This window comes from Artemia sp. Qi Xiang Cuo, chromosome 12 (genome assembly GCF_049724085.1).
Source record: "Artemia sp. Qi Xiang Cuo chromosome 12, ASM4972408v1, whole genome shotgun sequence".
In the NCBI taxonomy this organism is placed as follows: Eukaryota; Metazoa; Arthropoda; class Branchiopoda; order Anostraca; family Artemiidae; genus Artemia; species Artemia sp. Qi Xiang Cuo.
This window is the reverse complement of record NC_142805.1, coordinates 8,805,190-8,831,906: the sequence shown is the minus strand read 5'-3', so window position 1 is coordinate 8,831,906 and position 26,717 is coordinate 8,805,190.

Genomic DNA, 26,717 nt, shown 5'->3' with positions numbered 1-26,717 from the left:
CATGGGATCAATAGTGGCCATTCTACTGAGATCAGAAATAAAATTGACTACCAGTGGTCAATTTTTTATTTTAGGATGGATTTCAGTATTTATACTTCACTGTTAAATTTTGCGTCATTGAGCCGGTGACCGGTTGCTATGGAAGTGCTTTTTAGTTACTCTAGCTGTTTTTTCAGTGACTGAGCTTGTGCTGCAAAATCGTGCTCCTAATCTAGGACATCTCTTAGTATATAGTTCTTAAGCTTTCCAAGCTGTTGCACTTTTTAGGTAAAAACAAACTTTTTCGGCTCTCAATGTCGCACGTTGACATCGTGTAACGATGTCAACATGGTTTTGGCTGAACATTTTTTGGGAGACAGAACAGGGGGGGGGGCTAATAAACTTGTGCCCCGGAAGCAAGAGAGTCCAGAACCAACACTGGAGGGAAGCACAGGGTATGAGTTAAGTCAAACTCAATCAACAACAATTTCCGGCTAAAATCTATAGATGGCTATCATAGTAAGGTGAAATTTTTGGCAGGAATAATTTCACATTGCATTACCTTTTTAGTGGAATTAGAGCGATTTGCGAATGAAGTATGCTATTTAAAAGTTCAGGGAGCAGATTTATAGGAGCCTGGTACGATTTTGCAAAGAAATGGGGGAATTGTAGATCAATTTCTACTAAAATTGACTCAGTTTCTAAGAGCAACTTAGGAAGTAACTAGAAGCTTGAAAAATAGCGAATTTGTTTTGCCATACAAAGAGCAAAAAATGACAATATGGTAACATTATCCATGGATTTGGAGTCTGTTTTGGTTAGTTTTGGTATCTTCTTTATTTTTGCTCGGAGATGCCTTGGAATTTTGATAGATCTCCCGGTAGAGCTGAAAACATCGCGATAATTGTTTAGAACGTTAATCTTGGTTAGACTCGCGCTAGAAAGCAGCCCAACACTATAAAAAGACTTCTCAGCCTCTGCAATTTTTGGTATCAGAGCGCATGGTACGGTTATTTTTTAGTTTTCACTTCGGACAATTTCAATTTAATAACGGGTTTATTCAAGAAAACAATAACAATAAAAGCAAAAAACACAAAGAAAACACTAAAAAAAAGCAATACAACAGAACAATTAACCCTCCTTAAGCCTACGCTTGCTTGGAGTAAAATTTAAAAAAGAGGAGAAAAGAAAGAGAGAGAAAAAACTGCACTTGCTCTGCCTTTTTTTTTCTTTTTTTTTCTTAATGGGAACTTGAGAGCGAATGAAATCCTATTTAACTATTCTTCAAAAGCATTAAGCGGAGACAAATCGATCTCAACTGAAATCACACACAATTGCCGACTTTTTCAAAAATCAAACAGTTCGTGGTAACGAACTGTAAGTAAGCAGCGACCCGGCTCAATAGTTACCGAAACTCTAAAAAACAGAATTTTTGTACCAATAAATACATCAATAGAATCAGATTTTTATGCTGATTTCAAATATATAAATTTCATTTAGTTTAGTTTTAGCCAGTAAAAGTTACGTGCCTAAGAAAGTTTGCCTTATTTTCGAAAAAAGGGGGAAACACCCCCGAAAAGTCATAGAATTTTAATGAAAATCATACCATCAGATTCAGCGTATCAGAGAATCCTACTATAGAAGTTTCAAGCTTCTCTCTGTAAAAATGTGGAATTTTCTGGATTTTTTGCCAGAAGAAAGATCACGGAAGTAGAGGAGGGGGTACCAGCGCGGACAGAACCACGTGGTTCTGTCGGCATTTTTAATGCTGTCAGTACACCGAATAAGGGCATAGCCTCCCTAGGGAGAAAGATTGCGTAATGGGGTCAATGACCTCTTTTTCCAAGGTCGATTTATTTGATGTTTCTATGTGTAATAACTCCGGGACGAAGGTTGCACATGCGCATTGAATTCTAACGGGAACATTAACCCTATCAGAAGGTCATGACGGGAGTCCATACATGGGCATAGAATGACGTAATCAACTAGGACAAATGGATTTTCTGAGAAACTGATTACATAATCGGTAGAACCATATCAGGAGGTCATGACGGGAGTCCATACATGGGCATAGAATGACGTAATCGACTAGGAAAATGAATTTCTGAGAAATTGATTACATAATCGGTAGAACCATATCAGGAGGTCATGACGGGAGTCCATACATGGGCATAGAATGACGTAATCGACTAGGAAAATGGATTTCTGAGAAATTGATTACATAATCAGTAGAACCCTATCAGAAGGTCATGACTGGAGTCCATACATGGGAATAGAATGACGTAATCGACTAGGAAAATGGATTTCTGAGAAATTGATTACATAATCGTTAGAACCCTATCAGAAGGTCATGACGGGAGTCCATACATGGGCTTAGAATGAAGTAATCGACTAGGAAAATGGAATTCTGAGAAATTGATTAAATAATCTGTAGAACCCTATCAGAAGGTCATCACGGGAGTCCATGCATGGGCTTAGAATGACGTAATAGACTAGGAAAATGGATTTCTGGGATATTGATTACATAATCGGTAGAACCCTATCAGAAGGTCATGACGGGAATTCATTTATGGGCATAGAATGACGTAATCGACTAATATAAGCAAGTTACCTTCTTAATGTCCCTCCTAAACCCATTTTCCAACTTGAAGTACTTATATTTTTCACCTACAACTATACTTTACAGCTTTTTGGATACCTCAACACCAAGAAATACTTTTCAAAGACCATGATAGATCACGGTCAAGAATTACGGTTCCTACTCCCACCATTTTCCCACATTGATTCCTTAAAATAATCACCATACAAAATCCTTTCAAGAATAAGGGAAAACACAAAGAACAGAACAAAAAAAAAATGACACAAACTGATCGAGATAATTTCTTAAAGTCCCCCCTAAACCCATTTTTCAACTTGAAATACTTATCATTTTCACACACAACTATACATTACAGCTTTTTGGGTGTCACAACACCAAGAAATAACTTTAAAAGACCATTTCAGAGCAAGTTACTTTCTTAATGTTCCTCCTGAACCCATTTTTCAACTTGAAGTACATATCTTTTTTACCCACAACTATACTTTACAGCTTTTTCGATACCTCAACACCAAGAAATACCTTTCAAAGACCATTTCAGAGCAAGTTACTTTCCTAATGTCCCTCCTAAACCCATTTTGCAACTTGAAGTACTTATATTTTTCACCCACAACTATACTTTACAGCTTTGTGAGTGTCCCAACACCAAGAAATACTTTTCAAAGACCATTTCAGATCAAGTTACTTTGTTAATGTCCCTTCCAAACCCATTTTCCAAGTTGCAGGACAGATCTTTTTCACCCTCAGCTACAGCTTAAAGATTTTAGGTTACCACTACACCAAGATAAACTTTTCAAAGACCATTTCAAATCAAGTCATTTTCTTACTGTCCCTCCCCAACCCATTTTCCAACTTAAAGTACTTATATTTTTCTCTCACAACTATTCCATAAAGCTTTTTTTGAATACCTCAGCACAAATAAATACCTTTCAAACACCATTTCAAAGCAAGTTACTTTCTTAATGTCCCTCCTAAACCCATTTTTCAACTTGAAGTACTTATATTTTTCAAACACAACTATACTTTACAGCTTTTTGAGTGTCCCAACACCAAGAAATACCTTTCAAAAGGCATTTCAGAGCAAGTTACTATCTTAATGTCCCTCCTAAACCCATTTTGCAACTTGAAGTACTTATCTTTTTCACCCACAACTATACTTTACAGCTTTTTGGATACCTCAAAACCAAGAAATACCTTTCAAATACCATTTCAGAGAAAGTTACTTTCTTAATGTTCCTCCTAAACCCATTTTGCAACTTGAAGTACATATCTATTTCACCCACAACTATACTTTACAGCTTTTTGGTTACCTCAACACCAAGAAATACTTTTCAAAGACCATTTCAGAGCAAGTTACTTTCTTAATCCCCCTCCTAAACCCATTTTCCAACTTGAAGTACCTATCTTTTTTCACCCACAACTATACTTTACAGATTTTTGGATACCTCAACACCAAGAAATACCTTTCAAAGACCATTTCAGAGCAAGTTACTTTCTTAATGTCCCTCCTAAACCCATTTTACAACTTGAAGTACTTATCTTTTTCACTCACAACTATACTTTACAGCTTTTTGGATACCTCAATACAAATAAATACTTTTGAAAAACCATTTTAGAGCAAGTTAATTTCTTAATGACCATCCTAAACCCATTTTCCAACTTGAAGTACTTATCTTTTTCACCCGCAACTATACTTTACAGCTTTTTGGATATCTCAACAACAAGAAATACCTTTCAAAGACCATTTCAGAGCAAGTTACTTTCTTAATGTCCCTCCTAAACCCATTTTCCAACTTGAAGTACTTATGATTTTCACCCTCAACTATACTTCACCGATTTTTGGATACCTCAACACCAAGAAATACTTTTCAAAGACCATTTCAGAGCAAGTTACTTTCTTAATATACCTCCTACACCCATTTTGTAACTTGAAGTAATTATATTTTTCACTCACAACTATACTTTACAGCTGTTTTGATACCTCAACATCAAGAAATACTTTTCAAAGACCATTTCAGAGCAAGTTACTTTCTTAATGTCCCTCCTAAACCCATTTTGCAACTTGAAGTACTTATCTTTTTCACCCACAACTATACTCTACAGCTTTTTGGTTACCTCAACACCAAGAAATACTTTTCAAAGACCATTTCAGAACAAGTTATTTCCTTAATGTCCCTTATAAACCCATTTTCCAACTTGAAGTACTTATCTTTTTCAACCACAACTATACTTTACAGCTTTTTGGTTACCTCAAAACCAAGAAATACTTTTCAAAGACCATTTCAGAGCAAGTTTCTTTCTTAATGTCCCTCCTAAACCCATTTTACAATTTGAAGAACTTATCTTTTTTATCCAAAACTATACTTTACAGCTTTTTGGATACCTCAACACCAAGAAATACTTTTCAAAGACCATTTCAGAGTAAGTTACTTTCTTAATGTCCCTCCTAAACCCATTTTGCAACTTGAAGTACTTATCTTTTTCACCCACAACTATACTTTACAGATTTTTGGTTACCTCAACACCAATAAATACTTTTCAAAGACCATTTCAGAGCAAGTTACTTTCATTATGATCCTCCTAAACCCATTTTGCGACTTGAAGTACTTATATTTATCACCACAACTAGATCATACATCTTTCTGGATACCTCAACACCAAGAAATACTTTTCAAAAACCATTCAGAGCAAGTTACTTTCTGAATGTCCCTCCTAAACCCATTTTCCGACTTGAAGTACTTATTTTTTTCATCCGCAACTGTAGTTTACAACATTTTGGTTACCTCAACACTAAGAAATACTTTTCAAAGACCATTTCAGAGCAAGTTACTTTCTTAATGTCCCTCCTAAACCCATTTTGCATCTTGAAGTACTTATCTTTTTCACCCACTTTCTAAATGAAAAAGAAATTAGTTTTTAATCAATTCTTTTTTTTCCAAATAATATAAAAATTTTCCACTTCGGTTCAGATTTTTCTCAAGGGAATGAAAAAATTTAAAATAATGTTCCAAATTTTCTCAACAAAGTGAAGAAAAGTTTTTGATCTCTTCTGAATTTTACCAAAGAACACGCTCCAATTCTAATTTCTCCAGAGAAAACAAAAATCTTCCAATTCAGTTCTTTATTTCACAAAGACATAAAGAAATTTAAAGTTCAATTCTAATTTTTCGGTGGAAGATATAAAAAGTAATACCAAACTTGTGAATATTTTCATGGAAGATGAAAAGTTCTTGTCCAATTTAAAATTTTCTCAATGAAGTAAAAAAAAGTTCAAGTTCTCTTCTGAACTTTACCAAAGAACACGATTCAATGCTAATCTCTCCAGAGAAAACAAAAATCTTCCACTTAAGTTCTTAATTTCACAAAGACATAAAGAAATTTAAAGTTTAATTCTAAATTTTTCGGTGGAAGATGGAAAAAGTAATACCATACTTGTGAATATTTTCCCGGAAGATAAAAAGTTCTAGTTCAATTTACAATTTCCTCAACGAAGTGAAGAAAAGTTCATGTCCTCTACTGAATTTTACTACAGAACACAATACAATTCTAATTTCACCAGAGAAAATAAAAATCTTCCACTTAAGTTCTTTATTTCACAATGACATAAAGAAATTTAAAGTTCAATTCTAAATTTTTCGGCGGAAGATAGAAAAGGTAATACCATACTTGTGAATATTTTCATGGAAGATAAAAAAGTTCAAGTTCTCTTCTGAAATTTACCAAAGAACGCAATTCAATTCTAATTTCACCAAAGAAAATAAGGATCTTCCACTTCAGTTCTTTATTTCACAAAGACAAAGAAATTTAAAGTTCAATTCCAAATTTTTAGGTGGAAGATAGAAAAAGTAATACCATGCTTGTGAATATTTTCCCGGAAGATTAAAAGTTCTAGTTCAATTTAAAATTTTCTCAACGAAGTGAATAAAAATTCAAGTTCTCTTCGGAATTTTACCAAAGAGCACAATTCATTTCTAATTTCTCCTTATAAAATAAAATCTTCCACTTCAGTTCTTTATTTCACAAAGACATAAAGAAATTTAAAGTTCATTTCCAAATTGTTCGGTGGAAGATAGAAAAAGTAATACCATACTTGTGAATATTTTCACGGACGATAAAAAGTTCTAGTTCAATTTAAAATTTTCTCAACGAAGTGAAGAAAAGTTCAAGCTCTCTTCTGAAGTTTACCAACGAATACACTTCAATTCTAATTTCTCCAGAGAAAACAAAAATCTTCCACTTCAGTTCTTTATTTCACAAAGACATAAGGAAATTTAAAGTTCAATTATAATTGTTCGGTGGACGTTAGAAAAAGTAAAATCATACTTGTGAATATTTTCACGGAAGATAAAAAGTTCTAGTTCAATTTAAAATTTTGTCAACGAAGTCAAGGAAAGTTCAAGTTCTCTTCTGAACTTTACCAAAGAACACACTTCAATTCTAATTTCTCCAGAGAAAATAAAAATCTTCCACTTCAGTTTTAAGTTCCCCAAAGAAATAAAAGAAATTTAAAGTTCTATTCTAAATTTTTAGATGGAAGATAGAAAAATTAATACTATGACTGCGATTGTTTTCCATTAAGGTCAAAAGTTTCCACTTTATTTATAATTTTTCTTAAATTCAGTTCTGATTTTTCTCAAAGAGATGAAAAATTTAAAGTTCTGTTCCAAATTTTTCATAGAAGATAGAAAAAGTTATACATTGATTGTGAATATCCGACATGAAGATAAGGAGCATCACTTTAATTCTGAGCTTTCTCGAAGAAGTGCAAAATGTTCAAGTTCTCTTCTGATTTTTCTCAAAGAAGTGAAAAAAGTTAGCTCACTTCTAAATTTTTCATAGAAGACAGGAAAAGTTATACTTTGATCATGAATTTTCGAGTTCGATTCTGAATTTTACCAAAGAACACAATTCAATTCTAATTTCCCCAATAAAAAATTTAAAGTTCAATTCTAAATTTTTCGGAGGAAGATAGAAAGAGTATGGTTAGGTTAGGTTAGACTAGATTAAGTTAGGTTAGGTTAGCCTACATACGCTTCACTTAGGTTAGCTTAGGTTAGATGAGAGACATGCAAAAAGTTAGGTGTATGATTAGGTCAGGTTAGGTTAGATTAAGTTAGGTTAGGTTAAGTTAGGTTAGGCTAGGTTAGCCTACGTACGCGCGCGTACGTAGGCTAACCTAGCCTAACCTAACTTAACCTAACCTAACTTAATCTAACCTAACCTAACCTAATCATACACTTAACTTTTTGCATGTACTTTTTCTATCTTCCATCTAAAAATTTAGAATAGAACTTTAAATTTCTTTTATTTCTTTGGGGAACTTAAAACTGAAGTGGAAGATTTTTATTTTCTCTGGAGAAATTAGAATTGAAGTCTGCTCATTGGAAAGTTTCAGAATAGAACTTGAACTTTCCTTGACTTCGTTGACAAAATTTTAAATTGAACTAGAACTTTTTATCTTCCATGAAAATATTCACAAGTTTGATTTTACTTTTTCTATCTTCCACCGAAAAATTAGAATTGAACTTTAAATTTCCTTATGTCTTTGTGAAATAAAGAACTGAAGTGGAAGATTTTTGTTTTCTCTGGAGAATATAGAATTGAAGTGTGTTCTTTGGTAAACTTCAGAAGAGAACTTGAACTTTTCTTCACTTCGTCGAGAAAATTTTAAATTGAACTAGAACTTTTTATCTTCCGTGAAAATATTCACAAGTATGGTATTACTTTTTCTATCTTCCACCGTAAAATTTGGAATTGAACTTTAAATTTCTTTATGTCTTTGTGAAATAAAGAACTGAAGTGGAAGATTATATTTTCTCAGGAGAAATTAGAATTGAATTTTGTTCTTTGGTAAAATTCCGAAGAGAACTTGAACTTTTCTTCACTTTGTTGCGAAAATTTTAAATTGAGTTAGAACTTTTTTTCTTCCGGGAAAATATTCACAAGCATGGTATTACTTTTTCTATCATCCACCGAAAAATTGGGAATTGAACTTTAAATTTCTTTGTCTTTGTGAAATAAAGAACTGAAGTGGAAGATTTTTATTTTCTTTGGTGAAATTAGAATTGAATTGCGTTCTTTGGTAAATTTCAGAAGAGAATTTGAACTTTTTTATCTTCCATGAAAATATTCACAAGTATGGTATTACTTTTTCTATCTTCCGCCGAAAAATTTAGAATTGAACTTTAAATTTCTTTATGTCATTGTGAAATAAAGAACTTAAGTGGAATATTTTTATTTTCTCTGGTGAAATTAGAATTGTATTGTGTTCTGTAGTAAAATTCAGTAGAGGACATGAACTTTCCTTAACTTCGTTGAGGAAATTGTAAATTGAACTAGAACTTTTTATCTTCCGTGAAAATATTCACAAGTATGGTATTACTTTTTCCATCTTCCACCGAAAAATTTAGAACTGAACTTTAAATTTCTTTATGTCTTTGTGAAATTAGGAACTTAAGTGGAAGATTTTTGTTTTCTCTGGAGAGATTAGCATTGAAGTGTGTTCTTTGGTAAAGTTCAGAAGAGAACTTGAACTTTTCTTCACTTCATTGAGAAAATTTTAAATTGGACAAGAACTTTTCATCTTCCATGAAAATATTCACAAGTTTGGTATTACTTTTTCTATCTTCCACCGAAAAATTAGAATTGAACTTTAAATTTCTTTATGCCTTTGTGAAATAAAGAACTGAAATGGAAGATTTTTGTTTTCTCTGGAGAAATTAGAATTGGAGCGTGTTCTTTAGTAAAATTCAGAAGAGATCAAAAACTTTTCATCACTTTGTTGAGAAAATTTGGAACATTATTTTAAATTTTTTCATCCCCTTGAGAAAAATCTGAACCGAAGTGGAAAATTTTTATATTATTTGGAAAAAAAAGAATTGATTAAAAACTAATTTCTTTTTCATTTAGAAAGTGGGTGAAAAAGATAAGTACTTCAAGATGCAAAATGGGTTTAGGAGGGACATTAAGAAAGTAACTTGCTCTGAAATGGTCTTTGAAAAGTATTTCTTAGTGTTGAGGTAACCAAAATGTTGTAAACTACAGTTGCGGATGAAAAATATAAGTACTTCAAGTCGGAAAATGGGTTTAGGAGGGACATTAAGAAAGTAACTTGCTCTGAATGGTCTTTGAAAAGTATTTCTTGGTGTTGAGGTATCCAAAAAGCTGTATGATCTGGTTGTGGTGAAAATATAAGTACTTCAAGTTGGAAAATGGCTTTAGGAGAGACATTAAGAAAGTAACTTGCTCTGAAATGGTCTTTGAAAAGTATTTCTTGGTGTTGATGTATCCAAAAAGCTGTAAAGTATAGTTGAGGGTGAAAAAGATAAGTACTTCAAGTTGCAAAATTGGTTTAGGAGGGACATTAAGAAATTAACTTGCTCTGAAATGGTCTTTGAAAAGTATTTCTTGGTGTTTAGGTATCCAAAAAGCTGTAAAGTATAGTTGTGGATGAAAAAGATAAGTACTTCAAGTTGAAAAATGGGTTTAGGAGGGACATTAAGAAAGTAACTTGCTCTGACCTGGTCTTTGAAACGTATTTCTTTGTGTTGAGGTATCCAAAAAGCTGTAAATTATAATTGTGGATGAAAAATATAAGTACTTAAAGTTGCAAAATGGGTTTAGGAGGGACATTAAGAAAGTAACTTGCTCTGAAATGGTCTTTGAAAAGTATTTCTTGGTGTTGAGGTAACCAAAAAGCTGTAGAGTATAGTTGTGGTTAAAAAAGATAAGTACTTCAAGTTGCAAAATGGGTTTAGGAGGGACATTAAGAAAGTACCTTGCTCTGAAATGGTCTTTGAAAAGTATTTCTTGATGTTGAGGTATCCAAAAAGCTGTAAAGTATTGTTGTGAATGAAAAATATAAGTACTTCAAGTTACAAAATGGGTGTAGGAGGAACATTAAGAAAGTAACTTGCTCTGAAATGGTCTTTGAAATGTATTTCTTGGTGATGAGGTAACTAAAAATCGCTGAAGTATAGTGGAGGGTGAAAAACATAAGTACTTCAAGTTGGAAAATGGGTTTAGGAGGAACATTAAGAAAGTAACTTGCTCTGAAATGATCTTTGAAAGGTATTTCTTGGTGTTGGGACACTCAAAAAGCTGTAAAGTATAGTTGTGGTTGAAAAAGATAAGTACTTCAAGTTGCAAAATGGGTTTAGGAGGGACATTAAGAAAGTAACTTGCTTTGAAATGGTCTTTGAAAAGTATTTCTTGGTGCTGAGGTATTCAAAAAAGCTGTAAAGTATAGTTGTGAGTGAAAAAGATAAGTACTTCAAGTTGCAAAATGGGCTTAGGAGGGACATTAAGAACGTAACTTGCTCTGAAATGGTCTTTGAAAAGTTTTTCTTGGTGTTGAGGTATACAAAAAGCTGTAAAGTATAGCTGTGGTTGAAAAAGATAAGTACTTCAAGTTGCAAAATGGGTTTAGGAGGGACATTAAGAAAGTAACTTGCTATGAAATGGTCTTTGAAAAGTATTTCTTGGTGTTGGGTAAATCAAAAAGATGTAAAGTATAGTTGTGGGTGAAAAAGATAAGTACTTCAAGTTGTAAAATGGGTTTAGGAGGGACATTAGGAAAGTAACTTGCTCTGAAATGGTCTTTGAAAAGTATTTCTTGGTGTTTAGGTATCCAAAAAGCTGTAAAGTATAGTTGTGGGTGAAAAAGATAAGTACTTCAAGTTGAAAAATGGGTTTAGGAGGAACATTAAGAAAGTAACTTGCTCTGAAATGGTCTTTGAAAAGTATTTCTTGGTGTTGGGACACTCAAAAAGCTGTAAAGTATAGTTGTGGGTGAAAATGATAAGTACTTCAAGTTGAAAAATGGGTTTAGGAGGGACATTAAGAAAGTAACTTGCTCTGAAATGGTCTTTGAAAAGTATTTCTGGGTGTTGAGGTATCCAAAAAGCTGTAAAGTATAGTTGTAGGTGAAAAAGATAAGTGCTTATAGTTGAAAAAAGTGTTTAGGAGGGAGAATAAAAAGGTAACTTGCTCATCTTAGTCGATTACGTCATTCCATGCCCATAAATGAATTCCCGTCATGATCTTCTGATAGGGTTCCACTGATTATGTAATCAATATCACATAAATCCATTGTTCTAGTAGATGCGTTTATTATCAGTCATGTCCTGGTCCCAAGTAATTTCATTAATAGTGTTGGAGTATTAGAATGTAATATTAATATACTTTCAATATATTCATAGTCGATAAAGTACTACAAATAAAGATTATTTAGTACAGACCTTAAAAGATTATATGGGTATACTGAGGCTTTACACAAAATAACAGAACTCCAATTCACTACTCGATTACGTCATTCTATGCCCATGTATGGACTCCCGTCATGACCTTCTGATAGGGTTCTACTGATTATGTAATCAATTTCTCATAAATCCATTGTTGTAGTCGATTACGTCATTCTATGCCCATGTATGGACTCCCGTCATGACCTCCTGATATGGTTCTACAGATTATGTAATCAATTTCTCAGAAATCCATTTTCCTAGTCGATTACGTCATTCTATGCCCATGTATGGACTCCCGTCATGACCTTCTGATAGGGTTCTACCGATTATGTAATCAATTTCTCAGAAATCCATTTTCCTAGTCGATTACGTCATTCTATGCCCATGTATGGACTCCCGTCATGACCTTCTGATAGGGTTAATGTTCCCGTTAGAATTCAATGCGCATGTGCAACCTTCATCCCGGAGCTATTACACATAGAAACATCAAATAAATCGATCTTGGAAAAAGAGGTCATTGACCTCATTACGTAATCTTTCTCCCTAGGGAGGCTAGGCCCTTATTAGGTGTACTGACAGTATTAAAAATGCTGACAGAACCACGTGGTTCTGTCGGCGCTGGTACCCCCTCCTCTACTCACGGATGCGTGTTTATTTGTTGTTGTTGTTGTTTTTTTTTTCTAGGAGTAATCGTATCGATCCAGTAGTTCTAAAATATCTAGAGGGCTCATTCGAAAGGAAATTGAATGTTCTAGGGCACTTTTTAAGTGACCAAAAAAACTGGAGGGCAACTTGACCCCCTCCCACGCTCAATTAAACCCGAAGTCACACAATCAAAATTTTGAGATACCATTTAGTTCACCATAGTCGAAAATCTAATAAATATATCTTTGAGGAGGACTTACTCTCCCACAGTTCCCGGGGAAGGAATACAATTTATGAGCTTTGCTCATTGTTTACACATAGTATAGGTTATTGCGAAGTATACAGATGTTTCAGGTAGGGATTTTTTCAGAGGTAGGGGGTCGGAGGAGGAGGGCTACGGGGGAGTATCTTTCCATGGAGGATGTTTCCTTGGGGGAAGGGACATTTCTATGAAGGGAGTGCCGGATTTCCCAGCATTATTTGAAAAACAATCAGAAATTAAATAAAAAAACGAGTTTTTTCAACTGAAAGTAAGGAGCAACATAAAAGCAACATAAATCCTTTTTTTCGAAAATAAGGCAAATTTTCTCAGGCGAGTAAATTTTGATGGGTAATACTAAACTTGATGAAAGTTATATATTTGAAATCAGCATACAAATCTGATTCTTTTGATGCATCTATTGGTATCAATATTTCGTTTTTTAGAGTTTATGTTACTATTGAGCCGGGTCGCTCCTTAATTACAGTTCTTTACCACGAACTGGTTTATTTGAATTTTAAAGTTATCCAGATTCGATTTCGAGTTTTTTAAAATATTTTTGTACTTTAGTTTCGGGATTCAAGCTTAAACCCTATTCGATGCGATCACCCCATTGGGAAAAAGATCATTGGTCATTACCTACCTCAGGATATATATTTAATATTTTGGTTTTATACAAACTGTTGATCCAAGGATCTATTTATTGTAAGAGACTTTAACTCCGCCCAATTTCGGCTCTTTACGTTCAAGTTTATTTTTTAAATGACAGCGCATTGAGAACGATAATGATTCTTAAAATTGTTCTACCATTTTTTTATTTCCAAAGATTTCAAGTATATTTTTCTAAGCCTTTTTTTACAAAACTAATAAATTAACGAATTAATTAATACCTTAACGTTAATTGATAAATTAGTTAATAAATTAATGAATCTTCAAATAAATCAACTCGGTCAAAATAAGCTTGATCAACTGGCTATAGCTCCTATTTATTGTATTAATTAATTAATTAATAAACTAATTAATTAATTAATTAATTAATTAATTAATTAATTAACGTTAAGGTATTAATTAACGAATTAATTAACACCTTAACGTTAATTGATAAATTAGTTAATAAATTAATGAATCTTCAAATAAATCAACTCAGTCAAAATAAGCTTGATCAACTGGCTATAGCTCCTATTTATTGTATTAATTAATTAATTAATAAACTAATTAATTAATTAATTAATTAATTAATTAACGTTAAGGTATTAATTAACGAATGAATTAACACCTTAACGTTAATTGATAAATTAGTTAATAAATTAATGAATCTTCAAATAAATCAACTCAGTCAAAATAAGCTTGATCAACTGGCTATAGCTCCTATTTATTGTATTAATTAATTAATTAATAAACTAATTAATTAATTAATTAATTAACGTTAAGGTATTAATTAACGAATTAATTAACACCTTAACGTTAATTGATAAATTAGTTAATAAATTAATGAATCTTCAAATAAATTAACTCAGTCAAAATAAGCTTGATCAACTGGCTATAGCTCCTATTTATTGTATTAATTAATTAATTAATAAACTAATTAATTAATTAATTAATTAACGTTAAGGTATTAATTAACGAATTAATTAACACCTTAACGTTAATTGATAAATTAGTTAATAAATTAATGAATCTTCAAATAAATCAACTCAGTCAAAATAAGCTTGATCAACTGGCTATAGCTCCTATTTATTGTATTAATTAATTAATTAATAAACTAATTAATTAATTAATTAATTAATTGACGTTAAGGTATTAATTAACGAATTAATTAACACCTTAACGTTAATTGATAAATTAGTTAATAAATTAATGAATCTTCAAATAAATCAACTCAGTCTAAATAAGCTTGATCAACTGGCTATAGCTCCTATTTATTGTATTAATTAATTAATTAATAAACTAATTAATTAATTAATTAATTAACGTTAAGGTATTAATTAACGAATTAATTAACACCTTAACGTTAATTGATAAATTAGTTAATAAATTAATGAATCTTCAAATAAATCAACTCAGTCAAAATAAGCTTGATCAACTGGCTATAGCTCCTATTTATTGTATTAATTAATTAATTAATTAATTAATTAATTAATTAATTAACGTTAAGGTATTAATTAACGAATTAATTAACACCTTAACGTTAATTGATAAATTAGTTAATAAATTAATGAATCTTCAAATAAATCAACTCAGTCAAAATAAGCTTGATCAACTGGCTATAGCTCCTATTTATTGTATTAATTAATTAATTAATAAACTAATTAATTAATTAATTAATTAATTAATTAACGTTAAGGTATTAATTAACGAATTAATTAACACCTTAACGTTAATTGATAAATTAGTTAATAAATTAATGAATCTTCAAATAAATCAACTCAGTCAAAATAAGCTTGATCAACTGGCTATAGCTCCTATTTATTGTATTAATTAATTAATTAATAAACTAATTAATTAATTAATTAATTAATTAATTAATTAATTAATTAACGTTAAGGTATTAATTAACGAATTAATTAAAACCTTAACGTTAATTGATAAATTAGTTAATAAATTAATGAATCTTCAAATAAATCAACTCAGTCAAAATAAGCTTGATCAACTGGCTATAGCTCCTATTTATTGTATTAATTAATTAATTAATAAACTAATTAATTAATTAATTAATTAATTAATTAATTAACGTTAAGGTATTAATTAACGAATTAATTAACACCTTAACGTTAATTGATAAATTAGTTAATAAATTAATGAATCTTCAAATAAATCAACTCAGTCAAAATAAGCTTGATCAACTGGCTATAGCTCCTATTTATTATATTAATTAATTAATTAATAAACTAATTATTTAATTAACGTTAAGGTATTAATTAACGAATTAATTAACACCTTAACGTTAATTGATAAATTAGTTAATAAATTAATGAATCTTCAAATAAATCAACTCAGTCAAAATAAGCTTGATCAACTGGCTATAGCTCCTATTTATTATATTAATTAATTAATTAATAAATTAATTAATTAATTAATTAATTAATTAATTAATTAATTAATTAATTAATTAATTAATTAACGTTAAGGTATTAATTAACGAATTAATTAACACCTTAACGTTAATTGATAAATTAGTTAATAAATTAATGAATCTTCAAATAAATCAACTCAATCAAAATAAGCTTGATCAACTGGCTATAGCTCCTATTTATTGTATTAATTAATTAATTAATTAATTAATTAATTAATTAACGTTAAGGTATTAATTAACGAATTAATTAACACCTTAACGTTAATTGATAAATTAGTTAATAAATTAATGAATCTTCAAATAAATCAACTCAGTCAAAATAAGCTTGATCAACTGGCTATAGCTCCTATTTATTGTATTAATTAATTAATTAATAAACTAATTAATTAATTAATTAATTAATTAATTAATTAACGTTAAGGTATTAATTAACGAATTAATTAACACCTTAACGTTAATTGATAAATTAGTTAATAAATTAATGAATCTTCAAATAAATCAACTCAGTCAAAATAAGCTTGATCAACTGGCTATAGCTCCTATTTATTGTATTAATTAATTAATTAATAAACTAATTAATTAATTAATTAATTAATTAACGTTAAGGTATTAATTAACGAATTAATTAACACCTTAACGTTAATTGATAAATTAGTTAATAAATTAATGAATCTTCAAATAAATCAACTCAGTCAAAATAAGCTTGATCAACTGGCTATAGCTCCTATTTATTATATTAATTAATTAATTAATAAACTAATTAATTAATTAATTAATTAATTAATTAATTAACGTTAAGGTATTAATTAACGAATTAATTAACACCTTAACGTTAATTGATAAATTAGTTAATAAATTAATGAATCTTCAAATAAATCAACTCAGTCAAAATAAGCTTGATCAACTGGCTATAGCTCCTATTTATTGTATTAATTAATTAATTAATAAACTAATTAATTAATTAATTAATTAATTAACGTTAAGGTATTAATTAACGAATTAATTAACACCTTAACGTTAATTGATAAATTAGTTAATAAATTAATGAATCTTCAAATAAATCAACTCAGTCAAAATAAGCTTGATCAACTGGCTATAGCTCCTATTTATTGTATATGAACCGTATATATCTATAATGGTGCTCAGTGGCGGTTCTGATCGCTCTTGGGCACGGGGGGAAAATCTTGATTAGTTCCCCCCCCCCCCCTGTTTCCGACAAAATTTTCAAGCCGAATATGTCAAGCAGAATATGTAAAAATAAATAAGGGCCTGAAATTAAAAAAAAATGTTTACTTTATATAGGAGAAACTCATAAATAAATTTTTAAACAAGGTAGACTTGTCAAAAATTTACTTGTAAGTATTGAGGAGAGGGCAACCGCCTCATATAATAAATAATTTTTGTTCCTTTTAAGTTTTAATGCTGTTCCTTACTTTCAGTTGAAACACTTTTTTAGTTTAATTTCTTATCATTTTTTTCAAATAATAACAGTAAATCTAGCTTCCACTCCATTACAAAATTCTCTCCCCTTACAAAAGATTCCTCCATAGTCTCCTCCCACATTAAATAACACCTTCCCCCGTGGAAGATTCACTCAGACAATTTCATCTTCGCTGAAAATTCCGCCTAAAAAGTTATTCTGAGCCTATTTTTATTTGAAAAACGCTTTAATTTGTGATCTTTTTTCAGATCATGAGGAAAATTCCCCCCTCCAAGAAAAATTTCCCCGAAAATCCTCTCGCAGAAATTATCTTCTGCGAAAAATTCCTCCATAGAGAATTTCTCCCACGGAACCCCCGTCCCCCATGGAGAATATCTCCCGTGGAAAATCCCCCCCCCCCTACGAAACAATTTTTTTCCAGACAATTCCAGCCCCGCTGAAAAATTTTCCCAGATAATTCCCCCGGAACATCTCCACATGTAAAATTGATTCAGCAAAGAGAAAGTAAGACTAATAGAAAGTATTTCGTATAAGAATTCTGGAAAATTTCCCCGGGATGAAATTTTTCCTGAAAAGTCCCCCAAGATATTTCCCTCCCCTTAGAAATTCTCCCATCAGCAAATCCCCCTCCAAAGCAAAAACTCCCCCGCCCCCCAAAGGTGTCTTTATACTTCCAAATAACAAATATTATGCGCAAACAATGGGAAAATTTCATAACTAGAAGCCCTTTTCCTAGGGGCTTTGGGGGTCATCTTATCCCCAAGGGCATAGGTACGGGACCTTTCAACTTTGTTGAATAATATGGTTATTTCAAAATTTTGATTACGATTTATAGTGCTTTATTATTTTGATAAAATAAAAGAAACAAATATTTAAAACAAAAAAGTGACAAAACAAAAGAAATCAACAAACTTTAAATAATAAAGAAATCGAAATATTTCAACTCCACATTCGGAAGCCTTTCTCAACGAAAAAAGTATAACAAAAAAAAATGAATTAAGCTAAATTAAAAAAAACATACAAAAAAGAAAAATAGTTTTGCTTTTCTTTACATATTTTGTTTAATTTACCTAGGGAGTTTAGCTCTCTTTATTTCCGCTGTTTTCCTTTCTATTTTTTTCCGGCCATTTTTTCTACCGGACGTAAAGTTGAAATATTTTGATTTCTTTATTGTGTAAAGTTTATTGATTTCTTTTGTTTTGTCCATTGCTTTGTTTAAAATATTATACCTGTTTTCTCTTTATTTTCGTTTGTTAAATTCCGTAAATGGAAAGGTAGTCTGGTCTTAGAAATTCTTAACAACTCACTGCAGCACCAAGCCACCTGTGGCCAACCAAGCCACGCACGCTCCTCCTCCATTCCAACGTATACCAAGCCTCCTTCCTTAAACCATCTCAAAAAGTTCCCATTCCTCTTAAATCTTACCTTGTGACATCCTCCCACCTCTTTTGGGGACGACGGGATTTTTGTTCAGCCTGGGCCGGTTGGCCGACAAGAACGATCCTCTGCAATTAGATCTTTAGGAAATAAGGCTTAATAGAAGTTCTCAAAAATAAAATTTTTGCACCACAATCCAAAAAATAAACTGTAGATTTTATTTTGAATTCTTCATCAGCTTCATCGTTTAAGAATAACTACTATAAAAACTGCGTAAAATTTGCTGAAAAATCATTTCCATTATGTTGCAATTTAAAATGACGGGTCACTTCTTGATGATAGCTGTTCTATGTTTGATTGTAACAATCGCTACACACCAAGTTTCTCAAGCTAACTTTAGCTTATAGTTGGTATCAGTGCCGCATCCAGGTGCGAGAGAGGTAAGTGGGTTTGAACCCCCCCCCCCCCAAAAAAAAAGGATTTCTATGACTCTTGTGTTGGCCATGAATGCAGGTAAAAACCATTACCCCCCCCCCCACCACCAAAAAATGATAATACCCCTCAAACAAAAATTTTGGGGGGAAGGGGTATTAAATTCCATCACGGCACAATTATATTTGCAACTGGTCCGGGTAATTCACTCATTTTTCTATTTTCAGCTTGGACGTATTTGTTTTACCTTCACGTAGCCTTGGTGTACCTTTGTAGGTAAACTATTACATATGTACTTTACATATAAACATATATACCCAACAAGTTTATAGTAGTACGCACAACTAACAGCTATCTAACCGAGCTAACTGTCTCAAGTTTTGATCTTAATTTGAACCTATGGATAGTAAATAATATTTATTTTATAAGTAGGCCTCCGTCAGGCTGTAAGATTATTTTGCAGCCTAGAATATGCTCATGCAGTAGATTTAAATAACAAAAACATGGAATAGTCTTGTCCAACCGTTAGAACTTGAGTAATTTCATTTTTGGACCATTTGTCAAAATTTGATAGGCGATCACTCTTGTAAGCAGCAACACCAAAACCCTCCCAATGAATTATATTGTCAACAAAAGCGCGAAATTCCATGGAGAAAAACTTGCTTTTCATACTGGCATGTAGTGACAAATAGGCGAAAGTCCTTGCGAGCACGGAATAAATCCATCATTAAGGCGAAAAAACTGGAGTCTCGCTAGTTTGCATAAGGTTTGGTTTTTTGTCTCAATCATTCACTTGGTTTAGGGTCATATCGAGAGGAAACGCTATACGACGTACGATGCCTTATATCAAAAAAACTTACTGGTAATGCCATCTTATGAAGGGATGGGTAAAAAAACTTTTGTTTGATATGATAGCAATGTGTGACGCATTAAAAAAAAAATGAAGGATATATCATGGTACCTTATTTATCTGTGTCTTGACTTAACGAGCATTCTTTGCTAAAACTGAAGATATGTTTGGTGAATTCCGTTGAGTATATTTTTGCCAGCTTTAATTAACTACAGGTAACAAAGATATGGGAAAAAAAATTCCCGAAAATTACTGATAGGTTATCTCAGTTAAACTTATTCATATTGCCATATTATGAAGGGATTCATCAAAACATTTTTGTCTGATATGACAATAATGTGCAAAGCACTAAAAATAGTAGGTTAGATCATACGACGGTACCTTTTTATCTGTTTCTTCATATAGCGAGTATATTTTAAGAAAAATGATTATTGTTAGTATTGCAATATAACTTCTTTGCAAAAAGTGATGATAAGTTTGGCAAATTCTGACAAACATATTTTTCTCCGCTGTAATTTGACTACAGTAATACAGAACAGAAATACAAGAGATAGTTGTTTTTTAAGTATTTATAGGCTATGTCAGAAAATCTTATTCGCAATGCCATCTTACGAAAAGATGGCTCTATAAACTTGTGTTTGATTAGATAGCGATATGGAAAGCAGTGGTAAAAAAATAGAAGATATATGACGTGTCTGTGTCTTGATGTAAAGGACATTATTTTGCGGGGAGTAATGATGCGTTTGGCAAATTGTGAAGAATATATTTGCAAGTCATAATTCAACTCCATGTTACCCAAAATTCAAATCTATGAAAAAAAAAATCCCCAAAATTAGCGATGCCTATGTCAGGAAAGTTTGCTCAGAATATCATCTTATGAGAGGATGGATAAAAAAGAAGCGTTTATTATGATAGCAGTGTACGACGCACTAAAAAAATGTGTATATACTGTATGCCACGTGGAATCTATTTGTGTCTTGAAGCAACGGGATTTTTTTGCAAAAAGGAACGTTAAGTTTGGCAAATTTCGACCAATATATTTTTGCTACTACTACTACTACTACTACTAAAAAATCACCGCAGCACCAAGCCGCCTGAGGCCAACACAGCTGCGCAAGCTCCTTCTCCATCCCAATCTATATAAAGCCTCGCTTTTTACACCCGGCCACGGGTGTAAAACCCCTTTTTCCCATTTCCTTTAAATCTTTCTTTATGACGTCCTTCTACCCCAGACGAGGACGACCTGCTTTCCGTTGGGCCCTAGACGGTTGGCCGAAAAGAACAATCTTCGGCATTCTGTCATCCTTCATCCGCACAATGTGCCCTAGCCACCTCAACCTTTCTTTCATTATAGCCCTAGAGAGCGGTAATGAACCACATTTTTCGTATAGCCTATTATTTGAAATACGGTCAGTCAGCCGGGTACCCAGAACAATCTTTAAGCAATTTCTCTGGAAAACATCAAGCAAATCTTCATCTGCTTTTCTGAGTGCCCATGCTACAGAACCATATTTGACCAGTGTCATCACTGAAGCTTCTAATACTCTAATCTTGGTTTGCAGAATTATCTTCCTGTTTTTCCAAACTTTTTTTTAACTGTGAAACAACACCCTGAGCCTTGGATATTCTACTTTTAAAATCTTCACTGCTCCCACCATCTTTACTAATAATACTACCAAGGTAAGCGAAGCTGTCCACCTGATCAATCTTTTCATTATCCAACGTCACCTTTTCATTTTCACTTATTCCTAGCCTTAGTGACTTAGTCTTTTTAACATTAATTCTCCAACCTATTCTAGCCCCCTGAACTCGCAAAACCTCTAAAAGTTCATTCATTTTGCTCACACTTTCATCTAGGATGCTTAAATCATCAGCATAATCTAAGTCCAGGAGACTTTTTTCCTCCCCATTTGATTCCGTAGTCTCCCATTGCCTTTCCTCTGCTCTTTAAGACAAAGTCCATCAAAATAATTTATATAAAGGGGGATAGAACACGACCCTGTTTAACTCCAGATTTAGCACAAAACCAGCTGCTAACCTAATTTCTTACCTTAACCACAGCAGTGTTATTCTCGTATATAGCACTAATCAGTTTAATGTATTTGTCTGGTATACCATACAGGGATAAAACCTTTACTAAAGCCCTTCTATCAACAGAATCGAACGCTTGCTCATAATCTATAAAACTGAGGACCAAAGGTGTTTGACAACTCAGGCACTTCTCAATTATTAGCCTAAGAGTGAACATTTGGTCGACACATCCTCTACCTTTTCTAAAACCGCACTGTTCTTCTTTTAAAACTTTGTCTACGGCATCTTTCAATCTAAAAAGTATCATATTACTAAATAATTTACTATCTACAGAGACCAGACTAATGCCTCGATAATTACCACACTCACTTTTATCACCTTTCTTATAGAGTGGCTTGATTAAAGTTTTCCTAAAATCGTTAGGTACTTTTCCTTTTTCAAAAATCATATTCATAATCTTCAGTAACTTATTTCTAACCTCAGAGCCACCGTATTTAAGAAACTCATTTACCACACTATCAGCACCTGAAGCATTATTACTTTTTAATCCTTTTAGCACTGTCGCTAATTCTTCCTCACATAAAAAATTTTACTTCACATCCAATGTATCACAAACAATTTCATTTTATTCAACATATTTTCCTGCAACTCTATCTCGATCGGGTAAATTCTCAAAATGTTCGGCCCCTTTCTCTTTAATTCTTTCCCTATCGCTATTTGCGGCACTATTTCTGTCTTCAAATGGACCAAGTTTAGATTGACTGATCCGTCTCAATTTAATAATATGCTAGTACAATATTTTACTTTTATGCCATCTAGCTGCATCTTTCAGGTCTTCGGCAATTTTATCCATGGCCTCCACTTCACACCTCCTTAGTTCTTATTTTAATACTTTCTCCACTTTCCTTACATCCCTTTTGTTTTCATATGATCTATCACTCAGATAATTCTTGTACAAGCCCTTTCTCCTTTCTATTAAACGTAAGGCTTTTTCACTGATATTGTTAGCTGCAGTTCTAGCTTTCTTCCCTAAGACACCTTCAGCAACTTCACAAATTATTTTTCTAAAAGCATTCCAACCATCTTCCACATTATCAAATTTTAAACTCTGAAGTTTAGTAGTCAACTGTTCCTGGAATCTTTCCCTCAAATTCTCATCCTGGAGTCTTCCAACATCATAACTTCCCGGGAGGTAGTTACCCTTCCGATACTTCAGCTTTAAATTAACCCTTGACATTACTAGATAGTGATCTTTACTTTCACCATCAATAACAACACTCCTATATACCCTAGTATCTTGTATTGATCCTGCCAGTCTTGGGTTTACTATAACATAATCAATAAGGTTTGCTGTCAGTAGAGGAGGGGGTACCAGTCGTGTCACGCACCCCTGCTGCCACCTACAATTTAGTCTAATGCTGACAGTTTCCGAGAACTTGATTGCGTAATCGGTCAATGACCTCTTTTTTCAAGGTCGATTAAATTTGGTGTTTCTATGTGTAATAACACCGGAACGAATGTTGCACATGTGCATTGAATTCTAACGGGAACAATGTTATTGATCTAGGACTCGAGGGGGAAGTGAAGTTCCGAGAACTTGATTGTGTAATTGATCGTGAATGTTATGGTGTCCAGAAATAGTATTTGTTGTTGTTGCTCTCGGCAATGTTATGACTTTCCAGGAAACAGTTAGATCACGTGTTTCCTTCTCAGCCAATCAGCGAGTCGGATACATCCTCCTTCTCAGCCAATCAGAGGCCTGCTTACATATGATTTCCCCGTTACATAACAATTCGCCCTTGAGATTTCGTATATAACGGACATGCAATGTGATTAAATTATCAGAAAGTATTTTGACATAGTTGATATAACAATGGATAATATTGATGAATTAGAAGCCTTGGCAACTACAATTTACCATGTAAGTTCCGTTTTATTTTCAAAATTATTTTCCTTGGACATCCTCCAGTATGTTCAGCTAAAACGTAAATATATTCCTTTACCCCAAACCCCCCCCCAAACCCCCCCCCCAAACCATACAAACATCATTATAATCAATGGAAAACGCAAAATATATTCTTTTTACCCTCGAAACCTAACCCCATCCCCCATTGTTTTACAACCAAAATTCTCGCAAAAAGAAATAATAATCTTTTCGTTAAATTATAGCCTTTCTCTATTGTGTTTTAAAGTGTATACTGACTTCCGTCACTGTTGTTATTAGCTCGCTCTGGTTTTGACACAAGACTCTAATGTGATGCCTATAATTAGCTGTCACCCTTTTTCCGGTTTTGTTTACAAACGCGGTCAAGTCAATGGAACTATTCTTCTGTCAAATTAAAACAGTTTTAAGCAAAAAGAGATTGCTATCTCATAAGCGAGTTTCGTAACCTTGTATTTGTCAGAGAGCCGGTGAAATCTCGTTATTTTCAAATTAAGGTCTAACAATATATTTAGGACATTGGCGAAAGGGGGAGGGGGCCATGCCTCTATTCTATCGCCATCATTGTAAAGCGAAAACAAACAGTGCAGGGCTAGAAAAGTCTTTGTGAGTTGCATGAAGCTGATATTATGTATAAATTGAATAGCATTTTAACCTATGTTTGCAAAATATAGGCCTACAGGTCGATAGGTTAACGATCTAATTTAAAGCCTATAGACCGGAAAATTTAATATTTTTCTAAATGGTAAAAATAGAAACAATGATTCCTATCCTATGGCTATAGATTACTGATTGTCTAATAAAAACGTTTGATTTCTAAGCCTAATATATTTCTCGCGAAATTTTTACTTTTTGCTTTACTGAAAAGAGATAAAATGCTTTTCTAAACAAAATTATATGGATGAGGGTACTAACTTTCATTCTGTAAAAAAAAGGGGCAAATTATTTTGATACTAATTTGTTTCTCTTCTTTTTAAGGGAAATAGAGGGAGGGGGCCATGTCTCTATTCTACCGCCATCATTGTAAAGCGAAAACAAACAGTGCAGGGCTAGAAAAGTCTTTGTGAGTTGCATGAAGCTAATATTATGTAAAAATTGAATAGCATTTTAACCTATGTTTGCAAAATATATGCCTACAGGTCGATGGGTTAACGATCTAATTTAAAGCCTATAGACCAGAAAATTTAATATTTTTCTAAATGGTAAAAATAGAAACAATGATTCTTATCCTATGGCTATAGACTACTGATTGTCTAATAAAAACGTTTGATTTCTAAGCCTAATATATTTCTCGCGAAATTTTTACTTTTTGCTTTACTGAAAAGAGATAAAATGCTTTGTCTAAACAAAATTATATGGATGAGGGTACTAACTTTCTTTCTGTAAAAAAGGGGCAAATTATTTTGATACTAATTTTTTCTCTTCTTTTTAAGGCAAATTATGAAGAATGCGTGCCCCCTCCTTCCAAGAAAGCGAGAGTGGACGAGACAAGACCATCCATTATTAAGTAAGCTGGCTCGACTCCAAAACAAGTGCAATTATCAGTACAAGAATATGGTGTCACCGGCCCTTCCGACTTTCATCAAACATTGCCTGGGCATTCAAGAGCTGTCTCACTTATGACGTTCAGGAAGTGACCCTCCAACATACACTCCATGATCCTTTGTATATCCACGTGCAGCCGGGATATGCAAATGTATGCATTTTTTCATACCTTTCTATTTCTTCCAATTTTTAGTCCGTTTCAATCCCAATATAAACTTATCTCAGCGGGATATTAACCCCTCACCCCCCAACCATTGTCTTAAATTTCTCTCCCTTAGAGAAATCTAAATGTAATTTTATGCAAAGAAAACGCTCTTTTCTAATCTTTACTGTCGCTTCGATATTTCATAAGTGAATATTTTTAGGTAATTTCTATTAATAATCACTGCCTTTGAAACTCAAAATGCTATTTTTTCTAATCTTTGCTATTTTCTCTATTGCTATCACACATATTTTTAGGTACATTTAAAACTCCGTGAATGCTCTTTTTCACATAATTTTGAGAGAGATTATTCTCATCTGACACATATTGTCGTTCTAATTTACACTGAATATTTCTATTGTGCCATGTTTCGCTCTTACATAGAATAAAAGAACTCCAATGTCCTAAAATATTAATTTTGCAGACAATTTGTTCTCCGCTATTTCAGAAAACACAGAATTACGCAAAGTCCATTGAAACCTTGATTGACTAAAAACCGCTAATGTAAAACAGGGAAAGGAGATGCCAAAATTATTTATAACCTCGCGCGGGGTGCTTTATGTCAAAACATAGCGGTTTAATTCATAAGAAGTGTATGGGGAAAGTGACTTAACAATTCTCAACATTTTGAAGTTCAAACTCGTTCATCTAACCACCATAATTTACAACTCATGTGTTTACTGAACCTGTATTGGAATTAGAAAAAATATTTCAGCTTTTGGCGGACATTATGTAAATGGCCATGGAGCCGCGGCGCCGGTGGGTCCGGGAAGCACCGTGGGAAGCATTGTGGGCCCAAGATGGGCAACAGGGAAGGACCGTTGGCCAAAGAAGCGCCACATGTGGACCGGGTCGTGTTGCGGGGCACGGTTTGGCGCGCACGGGGGGAAGCGCCACAGGGATGCGCCACGGGTCAGGAAAGCGCCACAGGGATGCGCTCTGGCCCCGAGAAGCGCCACGAGTGGTCCGGGAAGCGCTGTGGGGGCATGGTTAGGGAAGCGCTGGGGGAAGCGCCGCAGGGATGCGCCACGAGTCAGGGAAGCGTTGGGGGAAGCGATGCGGGCCCCGAGAAGTGCCACAGGGATGCGCTGTGGCTCCGAAAA